The sequence below is a fragment of the Diceros bicornis genome, assembly GCF_020826845.1.
Source record: "Diceros bicornis minor isolate mBicDic1 chromosome 30 unlocalized genomic scaffold, mDicBic1.mat.cur SUPER_30_unloc_1, whole genome shotgun sequence".
Lineage (NCBI taxonomy): Eukaryota > Metazoa > Chordata > Mammalia > Perissodactyla > Rhinocerotidae > Diceros > Diceros bicornis.
The window spans coordinates 936,053-946,013 of NW_026690899.1; positions in this window are offsets into that span (position 1 = coordinate 936,053).

The window sequence follows — 9,961 nt, forward strand, 5'->3', positions numbered from 1 at the left end:
GCCTCTAGTTTGGGAAGGAACTGGTGGTGTCTTGCTAGGGCTTCTGTCACATCTGCTGTTGGATGCAGATTGTGAGCACCATTTGCTGGGGCTCCATAATCTCTAGTCTTGGGGGGTGGAGTTAGATTCCCTTGGAGGGGCTTCCATCATCTCTAGTTTTTGGGTTCCAGTTCAACGTGTTTTTAAAAGCATTTCATTTTGAAAATATTTAGACTTACATAAAAGTTGTAAAAGTATACAGGATTGTTTTATTCAGTCAATATTCATTATATTTATGTACATTTTGTTTCCTGCTGATGATCATTCCAACATTATGTGTCTTTGTGTGGAATTATTTTCCTTCAGCTTGAAAATTCTCTTGAGTTTCTTGAAGTTCAGTTCTGCTGTTGTTTAATTGTTCTAGCTAGGTTTTTTTAAACGCCCTTTAGAAAATATCTTGAATTTGTCTGAATTTTTGAAGAATATTTTTCCTAAGTCAGAGAATTTTAAATGGGCAGTTTTTTCCCCCTCCCATTCAACCCTTTAGCTGTCAGATGTCACTCATGTCTTCTGCTTCCAAAGTTTCTTTTGAAAAGTTTCCAGACTTACTATTGCTCTTATGAAAGAAACGTGTCCTTTTCCTTTGGTTGCTTTAAAGATTTCTAGTTTTTCTTTCATTTTCTACAATTGTCCATGTTTCTTTGCTTTGATTCATAGTTATTTTGAAGTCATTGTTTGCTAACTCCGGTATCTGGATTGTCTCTGGGTCTGCTTCTACTGATTTATATATTCATAATTCAGAGCATTTTCCTGCTGCTCTGCATGTCTATTAATCTTTTATTGTGTGCTGGATCTTGTGAACAATACCTCGTAGAAGGTCTTAATCATGTTGCCTTCCTCTAACGATTAGGTTTCTAGTACGAATGGATCACCTTGAGCCTCTTAAGGCTAGGTTTTAGACCCTAAAAGGACATATATATTTCAGTTTTGCACTGACTCCCAAGAAGTAATCCTTACTCTTAGTGTGTGGCACTGACTCTCAGGCTGTGACATTTCTAGGGTCATAATTGAAAGCCAGGGCTTTTTTATTTTATCAAGGTCATTCCACTTCAGAAGAGTCCAAAAGCCTCCTGGCATGTGTGATTTCTGACATTTCTGCACAATATTCAGTTTTCAGTGGCTTTTCTCTTCTAAGTCTCCTAGATTCGTTCCCTGCACATGCACAAGTGAGGTGTTATTCAAGGACCTGAGGGGGGATTTCTTGGCAGATTTTGGGGGCGTCTGTTTGTGAATATTTATTTTCCACTAAAATATCCTTCAGAGATATTTCAGGGTCAGGTTGTATTTCCTCTACCATAGCCCTGGAATCCAGTATTCTTCCAGAGAGCCCTGGTTCCTTCCTTTTTCTTTAGAATAGTATCTTAGAAACCAATTTCTGGGTGGTTGATAAGTATTCTCATTATTACTGAAGTGTCGTTCTTCTAGGCCTTCTGACCTCACATGCTTTGGAAAGATATGAAGCTATACTATCCTCTACATACACACATTATCTATCTATCTATGTATCTATGTATGTATGTATGTATGTATCTATCTATCTATCTATCTATCTACCCATCCATCCGTGAAAATCATGAATTGATAATAGTAGCTCTTATTCCAATCAAATGCCTCAGTTGGAGTGGAATAAGAGCTAGCCTTCTCTCTTTCTTTGTTTATAACATCTTTCTTTGACTGTGATACACTGGCTCTCATCATCTACAATATATTTACTTAGTTGTTCAGATCTGGTATACGCATAAACTAGTCTCAGAATTGCTAACCCATACCCTTCCGAGAAACATTTTTCATGAATTAGAGTACAGGATTTCTGATCAGTTCTTTTGATCCAGGCTTACAGGATCTGGTAAAACATATTTTTCCAAAGTAAATTTGCTTTCGTTATCATAGCCTTCATTGTGACAATGTTATTCATTTGCAATACATTTAGATTCATTTGTTATAGCTTGTTTTCCGTTTTACGTTCCATTCACTACCGGGTGGATTAATTTTTTGAACCTACAGTAATATCCACTCTGGGGTGTACAGTTCTATGGGCATTGGCTAATGCATAGAGTTGTGTATCCATCAACACAGTCATGATCGAACATGACACACACATGAACTGTCTTCATAGGAAAATTCCATCACTCCAAAATTCCTTTGTGCAGTCCCTTTGTAGTCATCCCCTCTCTTACTCTTTGCCTTGGAAACCGTTGATTTGTTGTCCTTACGTACAGTTTTGTCTTTCCCCAAATGGCGTACAATGGAATCTACAATAAATGGCTTTATGTCTCTGGCTTCTTTCACTTAGGAAAATGAATCTGATTTAAATTGAGGCATATGTTACACATAGCACAATGCATAGATCTTAGATGTAGAACCCAATGCATTTTGACAAATGTATACACCTATGTAACCTATACTCCTTTCAAGATATAGAACGTTCTCCTGACCCCATAAAGTTCCTCCATGTCCGTTCTTGGTCAATCCTTACTCCTGCCTCACCCCTTCTCCACAATCTGAGGTTAGATGCAACCACTGTTCTGATTATTTTTCCTATCACAGATTATTTTTTGACTGTTCTTGGAACTCATACAAATAGAATCATACAATATTACTCTTTTTTGTATGTGGCCGATTTGCTCAGTATAATCCTGCAATGGATTTTAATTAATTCACAATAAAAGATGAAGTATAATGTTTCCTATATACTGGGAGTCTCATAAATGTTTTACATATATTAGCTGATTGAATCCTTAATACAAATCTGTGAAGTAGGCACGCTCATTGTTCTCATTATAAAGATGAAGAAACTTTGGCATAAATAGTTTGTTACTTGCTTGAGGTAACTATCTCTAAAGAAGAGAACTGAGATTAGGCAGAAGAGATTGAACTGTGATAAGTTAAAAATGGAGACCACAGTTGATCCCAATGGGAGCACTGGAGCTGAGGTGGCCCTTCAGGGGTCTCTCAAGTGAGGCAAAGGAATTGGGCCTTTGTATCCTCCCCCCATGAACCAGTCATTGGAAGTGGGCTGCCATTGGGAGTGGTCACAATCTTAGGTGTGGCACTTTCCTTTGGCCCAAGGAAATTCCCTGAGAGGTTGGCCGGATGAGCCCTTAGAAGACTTTCTGCAGTTACAAGAGCGAGAGACTTAATCCTTAAAGAAGAATCTAGAAAATATATCACTGTCTCCATTGTGGTCCATCACTTATGCCACTCAGATGCATTTGCTTCTTACAGTCAGTGCACTAGGATTCTGGTCGGTTATGTTGACTGAGGAAACTTAGAAGAGGAAGATCAGTGGGACAAATTACAGACAGCTCTTGACTGCACCTTTTCTTCGTGCTCCAACTGATACTTACCATCCCACTACTTCTACTGTCACATTTAGCTTCCCTTCACCCTTGACAAGCACCTTTGGTGGTCTGGGTGGCTTATCAGGAGGGAGGATCCAGTTCCTCATACTTGAGTCATCTGAACACCTGATCACCACTCCCTTCACAGGGTACAGCTGCTACACTTAATTATTGGGGAAAGAATATCAAAAGATATCCCAATGGATTACCTGAAGGCCAAATGTCTTCTTTGCCCTCACTCTATAACAGAAGCCCCGTGTCCTCTGGATGAATTACTTGTGCCAGAGGCCATAGTGACTTCTTCCCTTCTGTTGGTCTCATAAGCAGTAGTAAAGTTCAATGGGACTCTGACTTTGTTTCCTGGTAGAAGTATCCACCTCTGGGAATTAGGACCTGTTGGTTAATTATTGTTTGAAATTCTTCCCAAGAACGCCATAACCCATCATACGTGAAGAACACCTGCAAAGGCAACCTATTTTATACTACACCTGGGAGTATCCATGCTTGGATTGCACCTAGGACAGTGCAGTAGCTGATGGGATTCCTGGGCAGGGCTATGAACTTTCCACCCAGGTGATTGACAAGAGTATATTCTCAGGAAAAAAGGGCTGCACAGTTCAGAATATCTTCCATTGCCCCAGTAGATCCGCCTTCTCTATCTTGATGCACCCAGGAAGGTTAATGAAGATGAACTATGTCAGCGGGCTTTCTTGCTTTAAGGCTTTTGGCTGGGTTTAGTCAATGGAGAGCCTAGACATGAAATCAGAAGGATGAAAGAGAGTGACATCTGGTCCTGGATATTTCTTGCAGGAGAACCTGGGGCTGGATGCTACTTCTGACCTCCTTTCAGCTCCTGGAATGCAATTCCCTCCTCTCTTGTTTCTAGAATTGGATAATTGCTCACTCTCCTTACCCCTTCAGGCTCATGGGTGTTAATAGAGCCCTACACTTACCAGCTTACTGGGTACCAACCACCTTTTGTGGTTTTCTTACATCCTGTCCACAACTCCGAGAAGCCCTTGTAGGAAAACTCTTCTTGAATCATCCTAGTCTCAGTGTGTCCTCTGTTTCCTGCTGAGATTCCTACTGATATGCCAACTCATTGATAGCATAAGGAAAAGACCTAATAGTGAACCATAAAGCCCAACAAGATCAGGACCCATCATGTCTCTGACCACATCATCTTCTACCACTCCTTCCCTGTCCCCACCATGATGTACTCCAGTCACACTGGTCTCCATGTTGTGGACCTTTGCATGAATAAACTGCTTTAGCCACACAAATTCATATGACTCACTGTCCCAACTCGTGAAGGTCTCTGTTCAAGTGCCCCTTAATTAAGACTTTTTCCCTTCTTATTCCATGTAAAATAGCAAGATCCCAATCCCTATTAACTGTCTTAAAATACTTTCATTTTCTACATAACACTTATAGTAACATATTTTCTTGATTTTTCTATAATCTGTCTTTCCCCTATTAGAACTTAAGTGCTCCAATAGCAGAAGTTGAGTTTTATTCATTGCTGCAGACACCAGTGTCTCCAACAGTGCTTGGCATATAGAATATACTCAACAAATAGGCTGGTGGTTAAGGGTATCGACTGTCTGGGCTCAAATCTGGGCTCTACCATTTTCTAACCAGATAGCTCAGGCAAGTGACATGCCAGTTTTCTCATTATTATCAATTATCAAGCATTTAACGGTGAATAAAACAAAGAGGTTACAGTACAGGAGATCAGGAGAGAGATACACACGAGGTAGGAGAATATGGAGAACTTAGAAAAAGTAAAACACTTAGAAAGTAGTGTCCTAAGGATAGAGCAGTCAGCTGGGTGAAATGATGCTGCGTGGTGAAGTAAAATGAGAGTAAAAAATGACCACTGATTTGGATCTCATAGAAGCTGCTGATGTCCTTGACAAGAGCAGATTGAGTGACATACTTGGACAAATCTGATTGAAGTGAATTGAAAAGAATGGGAATTGAAGAAGAGGATTATTTGAACACTAACAACCCTTGCAAATGTTTGCCTTGAAGATTAGCAGAGAAACGGCAAAAGAGCTGTTGAGAGGGACTTTGGGTTTAGGAGAGACAGAATTTAAATGGAAGATACTGGAACATGTAGTAAGTAAGTGTTGGAGTCCTGGCACAGGACATAGGTCTAAGGAATAGGTTAGGTGTAAATATATGTGAACTTAGACTTTATCCCATGCCAAACTGGTACGAACTGGATAATGGATATCTATTCCCTGAACTGTGCATGAGACCAGTTCTTCAGATAATGGTCAAAAAGTCCTAAGGGTGAGGTTGGCGATATAGGCTGTAAAGTACCCTTGAGGGTTACCCAAGGCATGGTCAATGACCTCCTCCTTGGGTATCACAGGAATCATGCTGGGCTGTTTATGCTGATTGTAATACCAGCTCTTTGTAATACTGTGTTTTGTTGGATGCAACAACTTTCAGTCAATTGCAAGAAACAGAATGTTTGCCTGGGAAAGAAAAAAATCTAACCTCCGTATGGGGTTGTTCCCAGAGCCTTGCTGACCCCCAGCCCTGATGACATCTCTGGCACCTGCAGTGGAAGATGTTGCCCAAACATATTTTTCACCTTTGTCTTTACCAGGGCTCAGGGTCCCAGGAGCAGAGCCCCAGGGCAGGGAGGACCCCAGAGCTCCTTACTGAGAGCAGTGACCAGTTAGGCCTGGACTGGGGGAGTGACAGCAAGAGGAGACCAGAAGCAACTCTGATCCACAGTGACATTGAGGGAAGATCTGAGCCAGTATATATCGCTGCTGAAAATGCCATAGTTCTGATCAATAACTAATCTTCTTTCCATGGTCTTGAATGGCAGAGCACATTTAGACACGTGTACCCTGCACGAGAGTAAAATTTCCCTGCAGAGGGCTACACTGTAGGTCTCCTTCCAGCTCTGCTCCCCCAGTCACAACTGACTAGAGGCCTTGCCTCAAGCTGGTGAGTCAGCTGAGATGTTCTTTCTGCTTCTTCTGCCCCTCCTTGCGAAATTTCCACATTCCATGTGCATGATGAGTTATTATGATGGCTTTGATTACATAAGGCCCAGGGTCTACATGGAAGGGGACTTGCTGGCCAGTGGGTTTTCCCCCTTCTATACATTGACCCAGGATTCAGAAATGCAACAGAAATTTCTTTGTGATTCGTCCAAGCAAAGATGTCACATTTTACCTGTAAGTTCATGTGTGTGTGTGAATCCCTCTGACAGTTATGAAAGTTGAATATAAAAGCTGTGTTGAGAATCTCCCATAAACTGTGAATCACCAGCTCCTTTTTTTCCTTTAATAATTATTTGTGGCTTCCTTTTTTTTTCCCTTCTGGAATATTTTCCTTCTAAACAGAAGACAGAAATAAGCATCTTTTATTTTCTCCTGCCTTGGAATAATCTCCATTAGTGATTATTTTCTGAAAGCCTAAAGGATGCAAGTTGCAGGCAAAAAAAACCACGATCTCACTGTGGTGATCCTCATGCCATCCTGCTCCAGACCCACGAAGTGGGAGGGGAGAGAATCCTTGTGCACACCATATCTTGGCTAGAAGTTAGTGCTAAGAACAAGTCTCATCAAAGTATATAGATTATTCAAAAAGGAACTTTTTATTGACATGATATTCATTTTTCTTCAAAATGCATTTACTGAGTATCCTTTATGGTCTAAAATAATTTGGAGCATTCCCTGAAAAAGATCTGTTGTTTTCTAGTTTAATGAGATATAATTGAAGTTCATCACTGTATAAATTTAAGGTGTACAGCATAATGGTTTGACTTAGATATTTCGTAAAATGTTGACCACAATAAGTTTAGCTAGCATCTATCATCTCATATAAATATAATAATAAGAAAAAGCAAAAAAAAGAAAAGATATTTTTTTCCTTGTGATGAGAAGTCAGGTTTTATCTCTTAACAACTTTATTTGTACTATACAGCAGTGCTAACTATAGTCATGGTGTACATTATTTCCCTAGTACTTATCAAAGATCAAGTGTTTAACATATATATATGATGAAATTTTCTAGATGTCTTTTTATTAATTGCTAGGCTAATGATACTGTGGTCAGAGAATGCACAGTGTATAATTTCAATGTTCAAAGGCTTACTTGATGGCCCAGTGCATGGTTAAATGTATGTATATTCTTTGGTGTTCATAGAATACCACCGTTATTGACATTTTTATGTAAATATCTGTTAAGCTTAAGTCTTCCATAACTTTGCATATTTTCTTCATCTTTAATTTGACCAGAGGTTGTGTTAAATCTCCAAATCTGGTTGTTCATATATGTACTTATGCACATTGATCTATAAATAATAGCTCTTTTTCACTTTGGGGGTATGTATATTGACTTTTAGCACTTGATCTTCTCTTCCTTTCACCACATATGGTCACCACATATGTCACATATGACATATGGTCACCACCTTTGATATTTCACATGCTTTTTGCTTTGAACTCGGATTTTATCAGATATTAACAAGGATACCCATGCTTTCTTTTTGTTCATATTTAAATGGGATATCATTTCTAGATACTTTAATCACTTCTGTGTTTTGCTTCAAGTATTGGAAAGTATGTAGTTTGATCCTGTGGTAGGTGGAATGTGCCCCCAAAGGTGACCAAGTCCTAATCCTTCGAATCTGTGAATATGTTACCTCACATAGAAAGGAGACTTTGCAAGTGTGATGAAGTCAAGGATCTTCAGATGAGGAGATAATCCTGAATTATCTGGATGGGTCCGATATAATCACAAGGGTGATTTCACAAGTGAAAGAATAAGTCAAGAATGTCAGAGTCAGAGAAGGAGTTCTGACAACGGAAACAGAGATTGAAGTGATATGAGGCTCTTACCTAGGAATGGGAGCAGCCTCTAGAAGCTAGAAAATGCAAAGAAATGGACTCTTGTCTAGAGCCTCCAGAAGGAATGCAGTCCTGCTGACACCTTGATTTTCACCAGTGAGACTCATTTTAGATTTCTGACCTCCCAAAGTATAAGATAATAAATTTGTCTTGTTTTAGGTCTCTAAATCGGTGGTAGTTTCTCAGAGTAGCAATAGGAAATTAATAAAAGTCCTATTTGTAATCCAATCTGAGTGTTTCTGTGTGACTCAGAATTATAGCATCCCAACATTTTGGTTTTTAAAGCTGTATTCACCAATGAAAATAATATTTTAATATTAGAGCGACAAAAGCCTATGTTCTACTCTGCAATATTCTGGAATTGCATGCTGTACCTTGTCAATTAAATTGTTTGAAAATTAAAGTTGGACTGAACTTAGACGTTGAAGAGAGGCATCAACCCAAAGATAAGCTCTAAAGCTCACTGTCTATGATGGTTTTCTAATCTGTAAAGAAATAGATGAAAGGTGCAAGTTTGCCTTGCTCCTTGGACTCTGAATTGTTTTTACACTTTTAGAAAAAACATAGAGTCATAAATTGCTTCTTCCTCTTATTTTCTCCCTAAGACTATCTCCTTATTTATGATGGTACATTTCCCTGCTTCTGCTAGTATGTATTTCCTAAGTCTGTGAGGCAGGCAGTTTTAGAAAGATATATTGCAAGAGTTTTGATGACACCATTCTATATTCGACTTGCCCTTCCTCCAAGCTTTTCTTATGCACTTCCCTGACCTAGCTAGTTTCTTTGTATGGATCATGAACTTTTGCTTCATCTCATTATACCGGCACTTGGCCATGACCAACCTCATGTTGCTGGCCTGCATGAAGTAGTGTTTGACTTGTAAACAAATATGTAAATTGGTCCTTTCCCCTTAAGCACCCTTCTAACTAACTCATTTTAGGACATTGGTCTATGTCTTTTGAGTGCAGAGCGGTAGTGCTGGATCTTCCAAGGTTTTGGGAACCCCATGTGCACGTGCTTTGGATTCCAAAGTCATGAAGAGACAGTAATTGCTCTGGAATGGACAAGTTGCTTGAGTCAAAATGCCATGCTTTTCCTCTTTTTTTTCCCACAGGAGTTACTCCTAAAGTGCATCACTTGATCATTATTTCTAATACTATGGCTTTGGTACAGGCTGAACTACAAAAATTATCGTTATGTCTTGGTCTTTGCTTTTGCCTTCAAGGAGATCAACAGGAGCCCCCAGCTGCTCTCCAACCTGTCTCTGGGTTTCCATGTCTACAATTCCTTTCACAGTAATGTCAGCACCTTGGAAAGCACCATGAGGTAGTCATTGGGTTGGGGCCAGAAGATCCCTAATTACACTTGCCAGACACAGAACAAGGATGTGGCTGTCACTGCAGGAACCACACCAGCATTCTCTGCCCAGATTGGGACACTGCTGGAGCTCTACAAATACCACAGGTATGAGCATGTTGGGGGGATGGATCTGGAGGGACTGAAGTTTTCCTCCTTGGTGAAATTTTGTGGCCACTCAAGTGGAAAAGAAGAAAGTGCGTTTGCATATCTCCCTAATAGGAAAATACCTACCACAGATAGTTCTTGATATGGTGGATTCATTATTTTGGTGTGTGAAGCTGAGAAGGGATGAAGTAGCCTGAGGCTAGCATCATTGGCTAAAGCAGACCACAGTAGCTTCTG